Below are 22953 nucleotides of genomic sequence, written 5' to 3'. Positions count from 1 at the left end.
ACAGCTGCCAGTCACCACAGTATTACATCAGCCACAATTCCAAAGGGAGGCGAGCGTGAAAGCTAAAAAAAGGAAGCTGAATCAAACCTGTGATATTCCCCAAAGATATCCTGAAGCTTAATTATTTTTAATCTGGGGTGGACTGTGTCATCCTGGAACCGAGTCAAATGAAAAGTAGACATTCAAAGCACTTTACTCTCAGCCTTGCTGCCCCTCTGCTCTGTGTCAGTCATCACTTCTGGGTTTGTAAAAGCTTAGTGGGATTTGCACAGGCACAGGCAAATCAGGCTCCTCCATTTACTGCTATACAACAAATATATTCCGGTAACAGGCTGTTCTCCTGCCAATGCCTTCTGTTTTCCAACTCATTTCATTTTCTTTAGTGACTTTATTTCAGACAAGTGGGTAACCAGAGCCTTGGGTTGACTCCATATGTGGATTCTGCCTCTCAGCAGTGCCAGTTAATTCTTTGCAGAAATCCTGCTCGTGTAGGATGCAGGTACAAAATCTCTCCTCCCCATGGTGGACCCAGTTCATTTGCTCCTGTTTCGGCTCCATTTTCAGCATCACAAAGCACTGACTGCTTCTCTGCCTGAGGCCTTCCCCAGCTGCCTCCCTGCCTTTCCTACCAGGCTCTTGCCAAGGAAACCTCTCCACACCTATGTAGGCTGGGGCCGTGCCTTTGTTTTGGGCAGTGACGTGTGCTTGGGGTGGAGGTCACCATTGTTTCAGCTCCCTGATTCCACAAAGGAGTGTTAATAATTTCTCACAACTGCAGTACATGGAGAGTGGCAGCTACACCCAGTCTATAACATTAGATATCATTGCTTTTCCTTTTACCTGCCAAAAAGAGGGGTTCTTTCTTTTGCCTTGGGAAGGTGCCTGAGGTTGCAATGTCATCTAGGCAGAAGCCACTACCTTTAATGGGCTTTCTCTCAAGTATGTCAACCGTATTGATGCATAAGACAGGGTCACCCTGCCCTGAGCCAGGCCTAAGAACTCCTGAGACTGTTTGGATCAGAAATCAGAGCTGGGGTCCCTCCCCCACGTAGCATCATGTTTACTCTCACAAGGAAGGGATGCAGTGGGTGAGGCAGCTGCCGTCTGTGGTGTTCAAACAAAGCAGTTTGACAGTGCTAACACAAAAGTACAGCTGTGCTGTGGAAGCCAGATGCACGATCACAAAAATTAAGTACCTTTCACTGAGCCAATAGAAGATACTTCTTGCAGAGAAATTGAACAAGCATCAGTCAGAAGATCTCTAATTTGTCTCAGGAGGTAGCCAACTTTTGAGGTGCTCTCTGACTTGAAGAGTGCAATTATACACCAACCTTTGGCTTCTTTGAGTGTCATATAAAGAAAAGAAAACAGCAGGAAACATCTCCTATGCCCTTTCCCTACCTTATGTAGCATGAATGTTATGTACAAGAACTAAAACATCAGAGCCAGAAACCTTAATTTGCGGAAAAATAATCTCATTTTTCATATTCAGTGCAACATTAAAACCATCCTCCCAAAACTCATTTGTGCCAAGGCTTGCGAGCTTGGAGTGAAAATATCCCTGACAAAAAAGTTTCACTGCCCCAGTAAAAATGAGGAGCAGTGGGAAACAGAAACAAAATTACACAAGTGGTGAAAAGTAAAAGGAGGTGGTTTAGACACATCCCATCTTGATGTGCAATGTTTCAGTAACCAGGGTGAGGAAATGGGTTTTCCTCTTAAGCAAGGGTGGGCCAGATCCTTGGTTGGAATAAATCAGTGCTGCCCTGCTGAAATCAATGGATTGTTGCTCATTCACAGCAGCTCAGGGTCTGGCACATGGTTTTCTCCTGACAGTATCACAGTGATGTAATTCTAAATTAAAATCATGTGGAGATGTTGTTTTGATAAAATGTTGTTAAATGCTAAATATACCAAATGTGAACTGAACTAAAACGAACCTAATATGAGAAAGAGCAAAGGGAATGCCTCTCTGTTGTAATGTGGACTCAGAGGGTAGAAAGAATTACAGGACAATTTGATGAAATCCCTTGAAGCATTCTCACTGACTAGTTAGTCTCTACATTCTGGTAGGTTTCAGGGTTTAACACATCTCCTCACGTTCAGTAGGAGCTCACTGTAATTCCTGCAGCCAAAAGCACCAAGGATACAGAGCACAGCTGGACCAGCTGGCAGAGAGGTGACTGGAATGATGTTCCCCTCACTAACCCCCAAGAGTCCAGAGGGTCCCTGCTGGGCTTGCAGCTGGTGAGCCCTGCACAGCATCCCACTGCCAACTGAACTGCTGCAGCCAGCTGACAGAAACTAAAGGATATTCTGCAGCTGCAGACACGGAAGCAGCGCTCTGAGAACCCCTTGAGCATCACAGCAACCAGACAGGGGAGACATTGCAATGACTTGTGCAACTCTGTCTCGTTTAGTCACAAGGTGGATGTGAGCAGGACTGTTGCAGCCACACCAAGTAGGGAGTGATGGATTTCTCACAGAGCACCCCGGGCACTCTCTTCCCAGCTGATGCTCTCCCTCCCAGATCCATCCTCACAGCCATGGCAGTGACCCACCTTGCTCTGTCTAGCCAAGCCCCAGTTTCCCCTGATCCCAAGAAACCAGGCTTCTCAGCCTCTTTCAGGATCAGCCAGGAAGATGCTTATTCCCTGCTGAAGTGGGTGGCAGCCTTTATTATGTTTCAGGCCTGAGAAATCTCACCAGTGCACTGAGAACCACAGGGCTCCTTCCTAATTACACAGCAGAGCACCACATGATTCATGTCAGCAGCTCCATCCTGGCTGGTGTGACACAACAAACCCGGGTGGAAGAGATTAGCAGGTTGCAACCAGGGCAGCCCCATTACCAAACACGGCTCCCCAAGAGCCACAGCCAGAGCCTTGTTGAATCACCGCTCCCCTGCATTGCAACATCCATCGGAAGCTGCACTTCACAACCCATCGCCTGGGCTGCTCTCCGATTTCCCAATGAAGGCTGGAGGAAGATGGAAAACTCAGGCTGAGTACATTATAGATGCATTTTTAAATTCCCAGGGGAGGTTCAAAAATTAGAACTAGCCCTAGGGCCCCTTTTGTTTTTGTTTTTCCCTTCCCTCCTCTCTTTCCTTTTGGTCTGATTAACTTTGGTGACTGGCTTGCACAATTTTATCAGGTTGGGTCTGATGAATCATTCATCTCCAGCAGCCAACACTGAGAGATCGCAGGCTAGGCAGGGTCTGTGAAACCAAAAACAGCAAAAAAGCCACCCCCACCAAGAGACAGGGAATGGGGGCTGGGAAAAACGAGACAGTGGGCCAACAGCACTCATGGACAGCTTTCCGATGTCTGGTCTCAGACAACTAGCAGCACATTCATTTGTAAGCCTGCCAGACCTCCTAGGAAACCTAAAAGGCTGCTGTTATTTATAAAGCTAGATGTAGTTATTCTGCCTGCGTGCAAGACTAGCTCATTGTATTTATAGGTACCTGTCCCATTCACCTACTTCTGGGCCCTCATTCCCATAAATCCACGAGGCTGGCAGGATCTGCCTTCAAACAGTGAGATACCTCTCCTTTCCAGGCAGGGCCATTTGGAAGTGTCTGTCACCACTGCAGGGCTCAGCAGCATGTACATGTAAATATATACCTGAAAGCCCCATGGTTCTGTCAACATACAGGAAGACAGATTCAATAATTTGTCTTCCACGCGGAGAGCACCAGATTTTACATTTCATTTGTAAGGAGCTCCCAGTAAATCTTAATGACAAAAGTTTGATTTACTGATGGTTTAAAACTGTCAGCTGGCTTCAGTAGAGAAGATATACAAGCCAGTCCCATCAATTCTGGGAGCCTGGAATCCCAGCCCCCTTAAATAAAATCAGCCATCCTAGATTTTATGCCTGAACCTCAAACAATCTTCCCATAAATCCAGCTTGGAGCTCATCTGGTCAGGCATGAAGAGCTTTGCAAACAGTGAAGCTGGGGCTGTGGGGAAGCAAAGGCAGTTCCCTACAGCTTACACTGGGGACAGGAAAAGCAAGAGAATTGGCCTTTCTAGTTTGTGGATGTTCACACACAAACACAAGATAATTCTTCTATTTTGAAGGTGAAAGACTTACACATCAACAACAAAAAAGTAAAAATGGCACAGACAGCTGTATGTCACATCTCACTGTTGAGACCAGCTGGGCTCACTCCTGCCAGTCAGAAACCTTGCCCAAATGTAGATACAGAAACTGAGACAAAGTGCTACTTCCAGTTGCCCATACACTCAGAAACTTTAAAAAAGAACCATGTTCTATCAGGCCAATCCCAGATTTCTTAGGTGCTTCAGTTTGTGCCATCAGTTTGGACTAGCAGCTGCTAAACCAGATCTAAACCCTCATGTAGTTGTCCAGGCCTGGCTCCCTCAAGCAGGCACACAACCATGGCAAGAAACATTTTGGCTCTCTGCAAGCCTCAGTAGTGGGCAGGTCTTGAGAGGGGTCTCAAAGGCCCCCTCAGAAGAATAAACACAATCCAAAGGCAGACACCATTTTTCCTGCTTAATCTCTTGGAATAATTCACTCTCTCTCAGATATGAATTAAAAGTCATCCAGAGAAAAATATCTACCCTCATGTACTTAACTTCATGGACTAATCATGTAACATTTGATGTGGCATAAATTCCATCCCTTAAAAAAAACTCAAAAGACAAGAACTAAGGAAAAAGTAAAGGTGTTCCCTCAGCTTAGAGCATACCCATATCCCACATACCTACCCAAGAGAGCCAACAGCCCAAAGCTGAGAGGGAAAGAGGCTGAGATGTGTGGGGCTGGATCTGGAGGAAGGAATTTTTACATCTTAGTTCCAGTGTCTGACTCGGTGCTGGAGTGAGCAGGTGTCTCTCTACAAGAAGTAGCCCCAAACAATTTAACTCCAATTTCTATTTCTCTATTAAAGTCGTTATCTACTTAATGTAGCATTTACTAACAATAATCTCAAAAGATTCCCAATTCTCCTAGGAACCTAAATAGTACAGCTTTGGGTTAAGGGTGTGAGAGAGATGAAGCAGAGCTGACTCAAGCTGCTTCCAGTGGCTAAGCTGAGTGAAATACAATAAATACAGAGCAAACCTGATTTTCCCCTTGCTGCCACACATGATATTTGCAAGAAATTACACTGGCTACAGCAGTTTAACTCACAGGAGAATATCAAGAAGTATCTTGTTATCTTTTGTGTTATTTACACATCTAGTTATGACATTCAGGTCATAAAAGGAAAACTAGATTTTTTAAAAAATTTTGTGCTTTAAGGTGCCCATTGCAGGGACAAATGGAAACAAATAAATACATTGAGGGGTTTTTTCTCTGTGAATTTCCATCTCAGATGATCATTTGTACCTCTCTAGGATTACCAGCAGCTCACAGTTCCCTCCCCTATGATCATCATAGGTTTTACCTCATCACTTCTACCTTATAATCCATAACCGCAGATTATTTATAGCATGTTCTTTAAAACCCCTCCAGTCTCACTGTGAGGCAGTGAGGAATCCATGTTCTCTGCTAGGTAAGGCCACAATCAGTCAGCCTCAGAGGAATGAAATGCCACCAAGTGTCCTGGGAGAATGGAAAGACAGCAGTGCCTCTGGGAAAGGATGAAGAAAAACAAAAATCCATGCAGAGCTTAATTTGTTAACAAAACCTGACCATATCCCAGGTGCCTTGATATGCGAGGACCTCTCTAGCAAAATACCTGTAGGACTCAGCTGACTGGTAACCAGGTGGGTACTGAGCACTCACAGCCCAGGTTTCATTGAGGTGAATTAAATAGTGACCTACAGCCACCACTGCCTGAAAGCTGACCAGTGACCACGGTTTAGCTCCTAGAAGACAGCCATACCTGCCCCAGCTCAGCAGCAAATCAAGCCTGGATGCTAAGCAGCCCCTCCATCTAAGAGCTCCTTCTCCTCAATATGAACACACACAATCTACAGCAATGTGTGGAAGCTTCCCTGGGTGTATATTTGGGGGACACAGTACTCTTTGGACCTCTAGATTGCCCTGGCCTTCTGCTCCCATGATTTTAGGGAGCTGGAGACTGGGGACAGCAAACACCATGATACTGAATGCCTCTGCAGGTCGCCGCCCCATCTCCAGATCTTTTGTGGTGTGGCAAATGCCAACTCCCTGTCTGCAAAGCAAGCACAGATTTCAGGAGAATCCTCTTTCAGGGGGAGAGCACCTTCTACCTACCCACATCCTTGAAGCAACGCTAAACAGCCTCTGCTCTGCTAATGTTGGTGTAGCAGGGTTGGCTTTGCAGGAGGACTTTTAACATCATCACCAGGACACCTTATTTTTCAGTTCTGAAGTGTTACAAGAAGAGACACCTAAAAAAAAAACAACAAAAAAAGAAAGTTTACTGCCAAAGTAAAACTACAACACCAGAAAAAACATTTCCATTTCTGGAGTGTGGGGAAGGGACAAAAGAGTTTCTCAGCAACAGAGCTGAGCAATGGATGACAGAGTAACTCTCTGAGCCATTTGAGGAACATCCCACAGAGTCTGAAAGCAGTTTTTACAATGCTGTTTTGCAACTGGGAGAAGAATCACAGTATGATCCAGTAATCAAGGAAAGGAGTCAGATTCATAAAATATTTTTTTAACCTATAATAAATTATAGTTTCCTAAACTTTATTGCAGTCACAAAGTCAGAACAAAATTTGATTAAAAAAAATACAATTATTGTGCACAGAAAATCTTGAAAAATGTCACTAAATACTCAGGGGAAAAACAGTGAGTGCCTTTTTAATGAAAACCAAGCCTGTGGATTGCTGGTTTCTGAAAGCAGTTTGGTAAATGGTTTTGTTTTCCAATAAGCAAAACAAATACTGGAATGGTCCCATAGTCCTTTCTCTTCTCTTGCTCCAAACCTCCCCATTTTTCAAAGCAGAATAAAGGATGTCTCTCCTCCAAATTTAAAACCAGTAAATTGTTTCCAAATGTACTGTGAGTCAGAAGGGAGATAGGGCAGTAAAGGAAGACCCTGATGTATCTTGGGGATTGCAATGAATGGACAAGAAAAAGCAAAAGCAAAACCTGCTCCTGACAAACTAGATTGGGAAAGTGCCTGGAGATGGGGCTTATCATGCCCCAACTTGAAACTCCCCAAGCAAAGCACACACCCATGTCTCTACATGAAAGCAATGAGATGGGAAGGAAGCAGAGTTAGGGTTTGGTACTGCTCAAACTCCATACAATTACAGGCAAGAGTAAACACCTTATTCAAGGATGAGCAATCATCCCTCAAGGGAAAACCCTGGAGCTTCCAGCCCTCCCAGGAAGGTCACAAATGGGTACAGGAACCAAAGGAGGCTTGCACAAAGGGAATGAGCTAAACCTCACTGCCCCTGAGTGAGGACCTGAACAGACAGGTCCATGTGCTCCAGCACTGGGCACAGATTTCAGAACAAACACGTGGGAAGCTATGGAATTGCTGAACCTTTTATTTCTGAAGCTCCAAGATTATTATTTAATCCTTCTTCCTAATACAGCAACTGCCATAAAAACTACAGTTTGGCAAGACAAGTTAAGTTTGGCACCTAATTTAGTGCTCCTGACAAGAGTCTTTCCTCCATGGCAGAATAACTGGGAGCAGATCTGTTCCTTATAAAGGCAGTGGATCCTCAAACTCTACCCAGCTCTCATCAGCCCTCCCTTAACACGTCTACATGCCCATTACACAGGCTTCAACATCTCCCAAACATCTCATGGCTTGAATAGTCTTTAAATCCATTTTTCACTTTCAGGGCCATCCATTTAGTACAGCCAAGTTTACAGCCTTGCAGATGCTATTTCCCATTCATAAGGGCCCAACAATGCATGAGCTGTACAGAGCCTGATCCAAGAAATTCATACTCTGAAGCCTTACTCACTGGTAGCAATTGAGAACACCTCTGCAGAGCTGTGGGAGCTCCCAGGAGATGAGCACAGGTGCTCTTCTGTAGTCACATTCCTGCCACCATCCCACACAATGAGGCAACTCAGCAGACTCAGAAGTCTTTCCTCTGTGGAGGAAAAGGTGGTGGTATGAAGTTGGCAGTAGAACTGTTCCTCACAGATGTGGGGATCCTGAAATTATACCCAAACTCTGGTCAATCCTCCCTTAGCACACCTACATACCCTCACACAAGCTTCAACAGACACCTTAAGAACAGAGACAGGTAACATATGCCAGCACAAAACATCTAACTACCAAATGCCTGAGGAAAAGTCTATTGAACTCCTTCAGCGGGCTCAGGAAGGCACAAGTGACAGCTCATTTGTTGCCATAAGTACTTGTTCCTCAGATGCCAGGGCCAGTCAATGTAAGCTAATTAATCTCCCTGAAAAAAAATGAAACCATCTGGCTGCACAGCAACCACTCTTCCTGCCTGGGCTCCAAAGCCCACGTGGCAAATCACGGAGAGACCATATCAAACAGGGAAGCACAGCAATGACACTCCTTGCTGCTGTCACACAGCTCAGGTCGCCACCTGGGAAGGTCAGGTAGCCACCCAGCCTGCAGACATTTCCCTCCTCTGCCCCCTGTCCTGCTGCATGGGAAGAGCCTCCTTGCCCAGACACGGAGCTGGCAGCCAGGTGCCCTTGTGCCACGGTGGTCTGTGCCAGGAAGCCAGAGCAGGTCCTTTCCAGCACAGCAAGAGGAGCTGCTGAGGGCCAGCAAGATTATGCAGCTCTGGTCACAGAGAGCAGGGCTGACAGTGCCAACATGAGCAGGGGCAGCCCATCTGCCTCCAGCCCACCTACTCCTATTGATCCTTGTCTGTGAGCGCTGACTTCTATTCATCTGCTGGTTTCCTGGATGCTTGGGGAGAATTAGTTTCCTGCTCTGCAGAGCCACAGTTTGGCAGAAGTACCTGCAGCCTACCCAGTCCTTGGCTTTGCCCCTGTATGGCCAAAGTCATATCCAATCCCCAAGGCAAGGTGCCAGGATCAGTCTCACAATGATGATAGATAATTACCAATAATCACTCGAGTTGCTCCCCACCTCTCACCACTGCTCTAAGCAGGAAAACCAGTGGAGGAAACAAGCCTTTCCTGGCAACACCCCAGCTAAATTGAATCAGCAACAGGTTTGAAGGATGTTCAGACTGGTGGCCACTAAGGGGACTCCAGAAATGCTATTGCTTCCCTTACATTGCTGTGTACATCCACCCTCCAAAATTTTCATATATTGGTCACACAAACGAGATCCAGGGCAGTAATGAGGCAATCAAACAAACCCATGGTTCACTACTAACATGGCATTTGGTGCAGGCTTCTCCCTCACTAACCAAAGTGCAGCCCATCACCAAAGCAGGAGCAGAGTTTTTCTTTAGCGATTTTTTTTCATTGCAAATGATGGCAAAACCAAGGTGAGGGTACTAAGAAACCAACACATGTAAATTAAAAAAAATCCCTGAAGGAACCACAAATCATACTCCATGAAAATCTGGCAGGATAACTAGAGCTGCAGCACACTTCACACTTCCCCCATGCCAAGTGCCTGGACAGCCTCACTGTGTATGGTTTGCAAAGGTCTTCCCCCAAAACAGAAGGTTTCAGTTTTTAACCAAGACAGAGTTAAACCCATCTCAAGTAGGTAGAAACAGGCAGAGCTTTATTTCAAGCATGTCCCAGTTGCTCAATGCAGTACAGCTTTGAGAACTAGGAAGAGAGAGGGGGGAGAAAAAGGCTTTGTGGTTAATTGTGAGTGTGCTAACATGGTGAGAAATAAGGCAGCGAGGATGGCAGAGATAATTATGCTACCAGCCGCATTTCCCTTTTGGACAGGAGATAATGAGACATCCTTTGCTATGCAAGGGAGTCTCCTAGCAGAGGAAACCAAAGGGCAAGCAAGGTGCAGCTGCAAAAACCTGCTGTCTCCTCACCAGAGCTGGCAAACAGGGCCAAGCACTCCTAGCAAAGGGGGAACAGAAAAAAATTAACTGACTCTGGGCAAAGTAGTTTTCCCTTCTCCTTGGGCACTCCTCGTGATCCCTAACCTGTGCAACTTTCCCACAGATGTCATAGATGCATCCTGCATGGCAGAGACCTTGGCTCAGGGAGAGGTACAGAAGGGGCAGCTGCACTCTACTCACTTCTTGAAGCCTGGGCAGGCAGAAATCAGCTACTTGTGGTGGGAAATCCCAGAAAACTCCAGGGAAATACATGGAATATCACAAAGTGGTTTGAAAAGAGCCACAGCACAGCAGCCTGTAACCAGGCACAGATTATCCTAAATCCCTCGGTTTCTGTGAGCCAGGGACCACTCCATACCCGTCTCCTCCAAGAGAAGACCGATTTTCAATACTCAAGCCCACAGGAGCACTTCCAAGTGCTTTCCAAGGTCTCCAAAGCATGCAGCTACCCAGGGAAAAGGCTCAGTGTGAGAACATTAAAACAAACCTCCAAAACCATGTGAGCAAAATCATCATCGGGTACACAGTTACTCCAGGCAGTAAGGATGGAGATCCCTCCTCTTGCTCAGAGATGGAGACAGAAAGCTTTGCTGGTGTGCTGCCTTGCAAGTCCGAGTTAGTCCTGGAGCTGACAGACAGTGGAATGGAGTTTCCTCTTGTTTACTTACTCCCTGTGTCCACCTCGGCACCTCTTCCCCGGGAGCTCCTTTGCTGATCACGAAAAGTTTCAGTTAATGACTCTATTTTTAGTGCCCACAGCTGGGAGAAGCTGAACCTTTTAACAAAGCCTCCTCGACACTGTAACGAGCACATTATTGCTGAGGGGGAGGAAAGAAAAACGCTGGGGGTGAGCCTGTATCTAGGTCAGCATCAATCTCTCTTTGTCACCTATAGTCTTGTTTTATGGGAAGCATGTGGATAATAAATAGTGATTACGGAAAGTGAAGGGGAAGAGGCAATCCTGAGAAATTTATAGATAGGAGAGAATTCACATCAATAGCAGATAATACAGAGCTGCAAAACTGTTATAAAAAAGGCATTAGGAAAAGCTCTATAATTGGAGTTATTAGACACAACTACACCGGGGTGGGGTTTTTTTTCCATTCTGGGTACATGTCACAGTGATGTATGTCACTTTTGATCGTGATAATAACAGTAAAATCTCCGTGTTAAAGCCAAGTACATTAACTTCCATATTGGTGTAATTTACTGCATTATGAGTTCCCATTATTCAGGAGCCAGACAAAATGGTCTCCTTACGATTTCGATAACCGTGCACACATTTTACAGGAAGAAGTGTTTCTTTAAATATCTATCATGTGTTAACGAATTCTTTTAACTTTCCATTACTCTTGTCAGAAAAGACAGGGAGCAGGAGGAAGGGGTAAGCTATTCATACTGCTAACATACATCATGGGCTGGATTTGCCAGTGTCCCGTGTCTGTCTCATGCACAGCTGCTTTTCCAGCCAAACCTATGAGAGATTAGTTTGCTGTATGGGAAGGGGCAGAATGGACAGGACAGTAGCCATTATTTTTAAAAATATATATATGCATCAATATGATATTGAAGGAAACATTAGGCACTACTCAGTTGCCAACAAAAATAGTAAAGACAAAGGATTCTCCTGATTTACAAGTGTGGTTCAATAACAGGAAGGTGGAGAACCTGTCTCTCAAAGTTGAAGGGATGCTTACCTGGGTAGGTGCTTAGAGTTACAAATAGAACAAGCCAAACCTCAATCCTTTTCTGTCTGTTCTCCATTGCAGGAACTCAATGACTGCCAAAGGACCCACAAACCTGGTCATTTGCAGGCTGTAACTAGAAATTGCAGCAGCATCAACAACACAAGTGCTAGGTGAGGCTTGGGCTCCCTGCGGAAGCAGGGAGGAGGCTGCTGATGGCAGAGCCTTTGGCTGCAGTCACTCAAGGGCTGCAGTCTGCTCTCAGGCTGCCTCCCCAGGCACCTCCGCCGCCTGGGGCAAGTCACTCCTTTGACTGCTCTTTCCAAAAAGTGAACGCCTCCAGCTAAGGACTGTGACTGTACAGGGACAAGCACAATGGAGCCTCGAGGGACTGCAGCAAGAATCCTTCCTGCTTCAAGATAAACTGGTTCTGAGACAGTGTGGAGCTGTAAAGCAAACTAAACTACCCATACCAAGGGCAAAAGCATCCTTAGAGAGTCTACTTCAAAACTGCATGGAAGTGTGATATAAAAGTGGGGTGGGCATTCAGAGGCTGAGCTAGAGCAAGTTTTAATGCAAGTTTTAACATAAGAAAATGTTCCTTCTTCCTGCAGTACTTACCATACAATTCAAAGCAATCATTCCCAGTTACTCTTAGCCAAGAGCCCCTGTCCATAACAGCAATAAGACATCACAGCTCCCTCCACCCTCTGTATTCCTGAGGGCCAGTGGTCTGTAGGGCTCTGAACGTGAAGGTAGTTCTGCTTCACACTCAGTTTGGCTCATGGAATCAATCAGTTCGCTTTCAGGATGAGGCACTGAGAAATGCAGTCAGCTCCCCCAAGCTGCACTTTCAAATTGCAAATTACAGAATAGCTTCAATGTTAAGAAAGAATTCAATTACCCCGGCTTTTTTCCAAAACAAAACACTGCAGTGTGGCATTACTGAACACCATCCCACCCAAATGGAATTCGATACTTCATTCAAGCACAAACATTTTGCTCCCACATGTGCAGCTGATTAATTGAGGATTCAACCATTTATGCCCTATTATGTGCTGGTCTGGGGTTTTGGGGTTTTATGGTTTTATCTCTTGACACTAATTGCATTTGACCAACAGGACTCTAACCTACACATATACAAAGGCTTTGGCTGCTGCCTTGGAAGTGAGTGAGACAAGGCAAACTGGAGAATTCTCTCATTCACCTCTGAGCTAGGTGACCTCACATCTGCTGAAGACACTGCCTTTCTTTTGTTGTTCCTCACTGTGTGATCCACACTCTGCTCTTCACACTCTGTGCAGCCTGGACAGTTCCCTCTCTAGATGGTTGGGAGGCCTCTGTGCTGGTTTTCCTGGTGTTACCCATCCTGGCACCCAACCTATCCACGGATACCTGCCACCTCCCTGCCCTCTCCTGTTGCTTTCACAATGGCTTGTCCTCTGAGAAAACATTTACTTTGCATTTGAGAAAAGGTCATTGACTGGTGGTTTAAACCACACCCCCGGGACAACAGGAATGGGAGTCAGACTCTAAAAGAGAAAATCAGCCTGGAGTCTTTTTTCTTCTCCCTTGCTTCCTCCCACATCCCATTCAGATGGCACGAAAAGGCTGTCAGTGCCTCCAAGCCAAAAAAAGGAGGACATATTTCATGTCCCTCATGAAATCCACCTCCATTGGTCTCTTGTTCAGCAGGAAGCAGGGCTTGCCCTAATTAAAACCAAGGTGGGTAACTAAACAGAAACATTCATTTCCTGTAGCACCACAGGGCTGGCAGGAGCAGTTCCCTGTCCTCAGCATTCTTTTTGAGGACAATCCTCCAAGTAAACACAACAACTGGAGCAGGAACCAGTGCATTTGGCTCACTTTGCCTGTGAAATACATTTTGTCAGGTGTGCTCCTTATCCCCAGCTGCAGAAGCAGAGACACAAGAGCACATCAGCTGCACCACAGTGCTGCAGCACAGCAGGACATGTGGGACATGAAACAAATTTGGCAGCACAACACCCGGTCAAAGGAAGCAATGCACTTTCCTGTGCACAGCACGGTGGTTTGTATCAATGTCAAGTTCACTTTTTACCAGGAACTTGGAGGTTCCTATGTGGTCTGTGTACACAAAGAACAGAAGGGCATAAACACTTTATAATTTCAATGAAAAAAATCTCCCACTCAAATGAAAGGAAAAATAAAGTTCACAAACAATACAATTACAATACCAGAGTACACATTTGTCTGTTCAAAATACCCCCCAGTACAGTGACCAGCCTCACAGAAAACCTGTGTCCTGCAAATGAAACCACTTGAGTAACACCAAGCCTAATTCAAAGGCCATTAAACAGAAAGTGAACCTGGATGTTGGTTTCAGTAACTTTGGACCAATCCACTTCAGCTCATGAGAAGTTTCACCATTCCTTTCCTTGCATCTGTCCATTCAGAGCAGCAACAGCTGTTTGACATGGAGCAGTGGTTGGAAAGAGTAAACATATCAGGGAGGAAGGTAACTGAAAGAATATATGCTTGGGGAAAGGATTAGGAGGAGAGAAGCAGAGTTTTAACAAGGATGAAGACTGCTGTTATACAGATCCCTCCTGGCTTTAAATAACTTAGCTCCCATGCCATAAGAGCACTGATTCAGCTTGTGCAGCTCTTCCTGCCTCAGATCCAAACAATGAGGTTTCACAAGATGGTTGGTTCAGACTAAGACCTCATTTCACTTCACTCTGGATCCTGTCCCCTGCATCCCAAAGCAGAGTCTCCCTCTCCCCTGGGCCAGCTGCAACATTGGTCTAATCCTCTGGAGAACTGCTCCACCTCAAAGAGCAGCAAACAGGCTGGCAGGGAAAGAAGTTGCAGTTTGTGGCTGAGTGTGAGCAAAGCAATTTCACAGACAGGTCAGTGAGTAAACAAGTTGTTTGCTTCTTGCAAGCTAAAGCAGAGCTCTGCAGAAAGGACCAAACTTCTTTCATTCACTTCTGGAATCATCCATCCTCCTTGCTGCTCCCAGAGGGTTTTGCACGGGCATGCGCTTAAGGAAGGGATACTATAGATAACAATCTGCACTTCAAACAGAAATAGGAAGAAATTATAGCTGTCTTAGGACTTCCAATCACTTTGACATCTTCATGATCACACACCATGACTTTTCAGGCAGGTCATATTCCCTGCCCAGTGGCTCAGCAGTTCCTCTCTCCTTCCAAGAGGCTCCCAGCCACCAATTCCTTTCTGTAGAGCACTTACCAGCACCTCAGGGGGACCAAACCACTGCCTGGCAAGGATCCCACCATGTTTTGTTTGCAGCCAGCTCAGTAGTACAGCAGAAGGATGAAAAGGTGGGGTCACTTTGTCCCTCGGCCTGCAAGAAAGACACAATGGTCAGAGAGTGCAGAGAAAGGGCAGATGGGGAAGTTGCCATAATTAAAATAATGGGAAAACAGAGTTGTCACTACAATAATTTATTATAAGGTAGAGCCCCCATAGACAGTTGTCTCAGAGCAAATGAATACAGGAGGGGAAGTACTTGGCCCTTGCTTTGCTTCAGTTCTCTAATCCAGCACAAATGCACTTGGGGATTTATGGGTTTCTGGAAGGTTCCAGCAAAGCTCAGGGCCTGTTCCTTGGTTATTGTTTTCCCATCTGTTTCTCTTCATTTTATTCCATCACAGAGGCCCCATCGTGGGACACAAGAATGTGACCGGAACAATAGGCAGAACTTGCAGCCTCCAGGACTGCAGCGAGGGCAGAGCCTCCATGGCAGGATGGGAGCCAGCAGCTTCTATATTTAGCCCTTTCTTGCTCATTCCAGATCACATTCTAACCACGGACTCAAGAAGTCAGGAGGCTTTCACCAGACCACTGTCCCCAAGCACTGCACATCCAGCAGGGCCTCCTGAACATAGACCATCAATTTCCCTTCTAATAAATGCCAACAGGAAGGCTTCCTGCTCCCCCCGCCCCTCCTTTCCAGATCCCTACTTTGACAGACTTATTTTCTTCATGTAAGCCAGCTAAACAAAACCATCTTCTCCTCTGCAAGGCTGGCGGCCTTGGAGCAGCCCCAGGACTCCAGAGCTTGGACAGCACGGCACCGCCTGTCAGAGCAGGGCCCTGGGAAGAGGCAGAAACGGGTGAGCTCTTTTTCCCCCCACGTCTCAGCCCGTGTTAAACTCACCAATCCACAGAGGCTTGCCCAAGCCCACACCCCAACACCTGGTGGCAGGCCAGGTGGGGGACAACCAGGTCTGAGCACCCCTCTGGCCTCATTTACCACCACAGCATGTACATACACCTCTCAGACTCAGATGAGAGGGGCCTGCTGAAAAAAGGCTCAGTATTACTGCAAAGTCAGCCCCTTCATGTCCCAAGGCACCTCTCTATCCCATTGAAGGTCCTGCAGGGAGCCCAGCTGACTGAGACACTACCCACGACGTCACCTAGCACTTATCTGAGTTATATCATCAAGTGAGGGGATCCCATGGGGCAAGAGGAAAACCTGTCATGTTTCCAGAAACACTTACCTAAAAGCTGTGTCACTTGAAAAAAGCTTGGCTATAGACAAGTTCTTTTTCTGATGCTTTCACAAGGGTTGTAGGCTAGGACAGCTCTGCTCTTTGTTTCTCCAGTCCTACGAGAGTTCTTCAAAGGCTGCTGGTGCCCCATTGAGAGGCTTGAGCACACAGGTGGACTCCTGGGAACCTTGCTGCCATCCATATTATTCCTCCTGTTTGCCAGTGTGTTTTCACACCCTGCCTTTTCTCCCGTTGGCATTCCTACCACTACCAGTTCCCTATTCCTTCTAGAAGCACTTTAAGAGGTTGTATGAAGAAGAGAAGGCTGAAGCTGGATGGGATGCAAGAACAGAGTTAGTTTTCATTTTAATGTCTGTACCTGGAAAATTAGTGGTACCGAGCAGTGCCCAAGCACAGATGGAGAAATTACATCTTCTGGTCATATCACAAACCATGCCATTAATTTACTTTGTGGCCTCAAACTTGTGGCAGGTTAAATTTCCCTACCTGAGGTATTTGCTTCTGAAGGCTGCTCTCAAGTAGAGATGCCCAATGAGTGTTTGGAGAGGCCTGGACAAAACCAGCAGAGTTAGGAGGCTGAGCAGTCTGTCTTTCTGCAGCTTAGGATCCACTGAACACCTTTGCATTGCCAGCACTGGTATGTCAGCTGCCTTCATCCACCACACAAATCCCTTCTCCTTTATTTCTTTTATATTCTGGAGCCTGGCTTCCCTCTGCTCGTGTGAGGAGGCAGTGCCCAGTCAGCTCTCTGAACAACTACCACATGCCAGCAAGCTGTAAATGAGCCCTGTGTGCCCAGCCAGCCTGAAAAGAAGAGAACACTTTCCATCTGGCATTCCTGCAGGTATTGAGATCACAGTAATTTGTCCAAGGCAGACAAGAGAAAGGAGCTGGAGTTTCCAATGGAAGAAACTGATAGAGAGAAGCACCAGCAGCACTCAAGGCTTTGCTTGGCCCACAAAAGCACTGAATAAAAAAACCCCATGCTGCTCCATTTTACAGCCAAAACTTTCCCTTACATCTTCCCCTTCCCTCCCAGATGTACCTCCCTGGAACACATGAAATGAAGCTCAGACCCTTTGGAAGCTTTAGCTTTTAAGCACAAAGTCTGTGAGCTTTTACAACCGCAAAACCAGAGCTGTGCTCAGGCAGAGAGCCTAAAGAGCAAGAGAGGCTACTGCTGTGGAGAGAACAGATCCAGTCAAGGAGAGACAAGGAGAGACCTGAGGCACACACAGCCAACAGAGTTTCCAGGAGGTCACACAGCAGTTCAGGGTAGGACTGGAAAATCACATGAAACTTTGATAAATCCTACACCACAAGGATGCTTTTCCAGAATATCAAACATTGAACTTACACCACCTTTCTCAAAGCAGAGGCCGTACACAATCCATTAACTGGACTCAGGCTATTTTTACCTGCTTCCTTCCCTGTGTGACTGAAACATCCTGAAGTGTTGCTCTGCATTTATAACAGGCCTTTACCAGTCTCATATCAACTTTTAATTCTCAAAGTTCTTCCTTCCTCCTCATCCTGTCTCCTTCCCATCCATTTAGAAGAAATAGGAATAACAAAATTGCTCTCCTTGAAGTCAGATGTAGTGTATCTCCATGCAGATACAAGCATATAGACACAGAACAATCATGATCCTTTCTGGACACCAAGGAGGGAGCCTGGGTCCTCAGCTCTGCTGTTTCACCAGCCTCAGACACCCCAAGGAATTCACCTATTTCCCAAAAGCACGGCTGAGTAGCAAGGCCCAGTGGCACAGCCACTTTCCAGCCGGGTGGGATGTACAAGAGGATAAAGACAAGGATGCAGCAGGGCAGGAGGTGGCTTAGCAGAGCCTCACAGAGCACAGAGAATAACAAGCAAACGTATAATACCAGAAGCTTTAACTGAGTAGAGATTATAACATTATAGATAAGTGCAATCCGATACACATGCAGAAACATTTGGGGTTGACACTGCAATTCCATCCCCAGCTGAATGATCCACTGGGTACACATGTTCAAACATGCACAACACTCCCTGCTCAACTAAAGCTCTGTTCCCATAAAGCCACACAGACTCCCTTGGGCAGAGGCCAAGCAGTTAAATAAAAAAGTCTATCCAGAGTGAGAACTCTTCAGAGACATTCCAGCATCTGGAAAGAGGAGGGGGTCTTACTCTGAGAACTCTTGGAGAGCCCGACCTTCTGTGGTTAAATACGTGCCTCATCCAGTGTTAATTCCCGGGAAAGAGCATCACATCATTCCCACCGCCTTGTGCAGCAGGACCTGCAGTGAGCAAATGGGCCTAATTCTGCTCCTCTCTGCAGAGAAGAGCATACAGCCAGAGCCCAAGATGGGATGGCAGCTGGCCATTCAGTATTTGCTTTTTAGTGAGGCCAGACTCACAGTATTGCTGGCGACAAACAAAAGCCATTGCTGTTAGAGTGAGGTTCTTCACTTCCTTTTATTATATCCCCACCCATGGCATGTAAATAAAGCTGCAGACAGCTTCCTCCACACACTGGGGCACTGAATATTGTACAGAGCATCAGGAGGGAGCACAGCCAAGGATGGGGGCACTACCTCCTTCCACCATTCCCTGACAGGACCGGGCACTCCCAACAGCAGGAAAAAACCAACCAAACAAACAAAAAAAAACCAGAGTAAAAAGAGATCATGGTACCCTGCTCTCAACAGGCCTTTGATATGTGAGCTGGTCTTGGACAGCAGTGGTCAGAAGAAATTAAGCTGGGTGTAGGACTTGGCTCCCTACAGAGGCCAGCCCCAGGAGGCTGCGCCCTGGTAAAGAACAGCATTGGAGACGGCTGTATAAAGGCTCTGGATTTCATAGTCACATGAGGTCTTCCTCCGAGTGGGCATCCAAGAGCTCAGCTAGGTAGAGGGACTACCCATACACATGCAATTGCAAGAGAGTGACCTTGGAGAGATACAGCCCAGGAGAAATTAACACATTCACTGGGAGCTCTAATCCCATTCCCTTCCTGCCAAGGAACACAGGAAACACAAAGGAGTGCAGAAAGTCTCACTTGGCAGTCCCAACCAACATCAGAGCTCTGAGCCCCATTCTTTCACTCAAGGCTGGCCTGAGCAAGTTTTGGTACCCTCAATCCCTCTTTGCCATAGCAAGCCAGAAAGAAAACCACCTTTCTGTAGGTGAAAGGAAAGGCCAAACCCCACTGCCTTAAAGCTCAGTGCATGTCATCAGCCAGCATTCCTCGAGAGGGGCCCCAGAGGCAGCTCAGCCTAAGGAGGCATCATCCCAGTAGAAAGTTCCATGGAAAGAGGATGAGAAAAGACAACAGGGCACAGCTCTCATCCCTGAGGGACAGCATACAGCTAGACACAGGCAGCCAATGCACCAAGTGTTATTCAGCACGAACAAAAAAAGCTCTTTCCAGCCTCTGCCTCACAGCTGCTCATCTGTATTCCAGCCCTTGGACCCCAAAAACCCTTCTAGCTGAAACAAATGGAGGACATAATTTCATCTGCTCCCTTCTGCTCCCTTTCACTCTCCTGTTCCAGTATCCTTAGCCCACCCATCCCCACTCACCAGAAAGCTTTTTATCTCCTTCACAGGGTCACCTCCCTGCAAAAGATGAACCTCTCATCTGAACACCAAGTTTCCTGAATGTTATTTGACCAGGATGGGGAAGGAGGAAAGAAAGGTCTTCCTCCAGAACTCAGAGATGGAATTGGTTGAAACAGCTCCAATCAACTGGGCTGCAGTATCTGAGATGGTGTTTTGATTCCAGCCCTACAGCAAGAGACGGCGCAAGGCCAGGCAAGGGCAGATTACATGATCCCTCAAAGCCGCCTTTCACTGCAGCACAACATGTCCTCTGTGCTCTTAGAGGGCTTTTTTGGACTGAATGAAATAACACTCCACAGCTCTTGATTCCTACCTCAGGGCAGCAACAGCATCTCTCCTGCCCATCTTTCTCCAGGGAGGAGATTAAATAGCAGAGATGAATCAAAATGCAGTCAATCAGGCCAGGCAATCTGCCAAAGCAGGAAAAAGGAAGGGAGGGAGCAGAAAAGGTACCTCCATAGTGAAGTGACCTGTTTAAATGCTGCTGCTGGACACCAAGCTGCTGGATCTCTCTAAGGCTCCAGGAGACAGGAAGAGTACACAGAAGTGGGAACTTTTCTCCTACCCTGGAGAATGGGGACGAGCACACAACACTTCTCAAGCATCAGCTACACTCGAGGAAAGGGGCAGACTCAGCTGGAGGAGCTGAAGACACAGTACAAGGCTACTCCAGCCTGGTTCTGGCTACTCAGACCGCAATGACCTAGAGAGGAGAATGAGATACAAATGTGCACTACTTCAGGTACTAAGGAAAATGCACTCCTCAGCCCAAGGGATTGCACAGCTCCAAGGGGCTCCAGTAAGTCCCAGCCCACAAGACCCTCTCTGAGCAGAGGTACAAAGGTCAGGCCTCCAGACCCTTCTGGGCCTTGATAAGTATCTGCACACAGGGCATTTCCACTTTCCAGCAGCAGAAGCAGAGCTGGAGCTAGCTCCTTTGGCCACAAAAGCACAAGCAGCTGGGGTTGGAAGCAAGGGAAGTTGCCTCAGTGACTCTCTGTATTTTAGCCACATTAGGCCAAAGATAGCTGGAATCTGGGAACAATTCACATTCTGCTACCACGTCAGAGTCCTGCTCTGAACCAGAGCTCTGCTGTGCCACAGTGCTTTGCACAGACACACAGAGAAGGCTTCCCTCTTCCAAGAGCATCTGCCTGCACTGGGCATCTGGGTAACCTGAAAGTCACAGCAATCACTTGGCAGGAAGAAACTGCCAGCACTGCACAAGCAGGCTGAGTTCAGAAAGCCTTGCAAAATCTTGTCAAGAGGGCCTGAAACCCCGACAACCACCACCTCAGAAACCCTGTGCCATCAGGGTGCAAGGCCAAGGAGCACAAGTCAGAGTTCTCAAAAACAGATTGTATCACCCACATCTTCAAGTCAGGCAGCAGCAGGTAAACCACAGCAGGAAGGGAGATGGGAAAGCAAAGCAGAGAAGCACCAGAAACTCTGACGGAAGGATAGAAAAACCACACCAAGAATGGAGAAACAAGCTGTGGTCTCTGAAAGACGTAGTTGCACTCACACACAGGCACAGTTTCTTGGACTGTTTATCAAGTTCAGGAAGGAAGAAGGATCAGTCTGCCAAAAAGATCAGAGATGATGGGGCTGTCATATGATGCTCCCTCTAAGAAACAAAACCCACAGAGTGTGCATACACAGACAGAGAGGAAGCTACAAGGAAAGCCTTGAAAACAGCAGAGGAAACCCTAACCCCACCCCAGAAGTACTACCTTTAACTAAACCCTCTCCCAAAAGCTAAAGAAAAGCACAGCCAAACTTGCAATTTTTTTTTTTTTTTTTAGTACTCTCCTGTCCCCTCCTGCCCTTTCAACACAGCAAACAATTGGACAAATAATTTTTTAGCCTGGTTATGTCAAGGACAGGAGGCTCTGCCCAGTCCCAAGTCTCTGCTAAGGGTGCTCAGCTGCATTTGGAAAAAGCACTTGCTATGCAAGAGCACAGACATGCCAAATAATCCTTCCTTGTTCCCAGGAGCTTTGAGTCCAGCTTGTATAAAAATCAGTAGAGTCAATAAAGCTACTGGCTGTGGACCCAGTTAGAAATGAAAGATTTGGCCAGCATAATGATTGTACCCTGGCCGAGGCAAGAGAGTTTGCCTCCTACCCTGTCAGTAAAGCCCTATGCAAACTCCTCATACAACCCTGCTCCATTTACAACCGCTGCAGAACATGGGAAGAAAACTCCCAGTGGGTGAAGAGGACATTGGGGCAGGGCTGAGACTTCCATGCTTGCAAATGCGGGACACCCAGACAGGGGGCCAGAGTGGGAAACACATCACTGGAGCCGCACAGCATCAGATGCTCTCCTGCTCCGGTTTTCAGCCACTCACACATGAAGCCCAGATGGTTTCCAGAGTGAGGGAGAAGGGTGTGCTGCTTACACAAGCAATGCCATATTTCAGTAAATATCATATGCCATCCAGACATTCTGGACTGAATCCAATTTCCATTAGGCTTTGCTCAACTGGGGACCTGGCTCATCCAGCAGACAGCAAACTCCATTCATTCTAATGCATGTCTAAGGCAGATCTCTCTCAGGCAGACACACATTTTTACCAGATGATCCTTGTTACACCTGGCATGAAGAGAGGATTTCCAGTGTTCAGTCAATCAACCTCTGCTTCCAGCCTCAGCTCAAACAGAAGTGAGTTAACTCTTCCTCACCAGCTTGGTGTAGGAATGTGTAGACTGCAGCAACCTGCACCTATCATTTGCCTTTCTGGGGATCCTCAGAGTCTCTCAGGTTCCTTTGGGTGCTTCACCTCAATGTCCCATGGGTATCTGCAATGCTAAGAAATACTTACTCTATTTGCTTGATAACTATCGCAAAAGACACAACACAGTTGGCAGTGCCTGGAGGTGAGGTGTGAAAGTCTCTTCGAGATGTCAGACAGAAAAGAATATTTTGAGTTCTTTCCTTAGGTCCTTTTCAAATTATAATTATTAAACTTGTCTCTAAACTACTGGGGAAGAGCAGAAGTAGGAAGTATTCCAGCAACTCCCTCTTTAACATGCTAAGTTTAAGGAAACATTCTCCAGTGTATGCATAGTCCCAGGAACAGACTTGTGCTTGATAAAAAACTCCAAACACAATTTTAAAAGATAGTCTCCCTAGTCCTGATTAATGCTTTGCTGCACTAGGATGATGCAGATCTCTGGATACAACCTCTGTCTAGCAGCCTATCTGGCT

General features: G+C 46.6%; 1 long non-coding RNA gene across 12 annotated transcripts in view; it reads right to left on the bottom strand.

Annotated features, from left to right (window-relative positions):
* The window catches only part of LOC120758496 (uncharacterized), a 201240-nt gene that overhangs the window by 173225 nt on the left and 5062 nt on the right, over window positions 1–22953 (bottom strand). For 10 of the 12 annotated variants that reach the window (XR_009208270.1, XR_005702899.2, XR_005702898.1 and 7 more), the window contains exons 2-3: window positions 14849–14963; window positions 6217–6353 (exon numbers count right to left, since the gene is read on the bottom strand). This is a non-coding gene — a long non-coding RNA (uncharacterized LOC120758496). Of the gene's footprint in view, window positions 1–6216; window positions 6354–13575; window positions 14666–14848; window positions 14964–16125; window positions 16448–20305; window positions 20444–22953 lie in introns of those variants that run through there. The other 2 variants (XR_009208272.1, XR_005702905.1) reach the window with 2 other exon arrangements.

The sequence above is a fragment of the Hirundo rustica genome, chromosome 12 (assembly GCF_015227805.2).
Source record: "Hirundo rustica isolate bHirRus1 chromosome 12, bHirRus1.pri.v3, whole genome shotgun sequence".
Taxonomy (NCBI): domain Eukaryota; kingdom Metazoa; phylum Chordata; class Aves; order Passeriformes; family Hirundinidae; genus Hirundo; species Hirundo rustica.
Note: the sequence above shows the minus strand (reverse complement) of the source record. Positions and strands in the feature narration are given on the sequence as shown.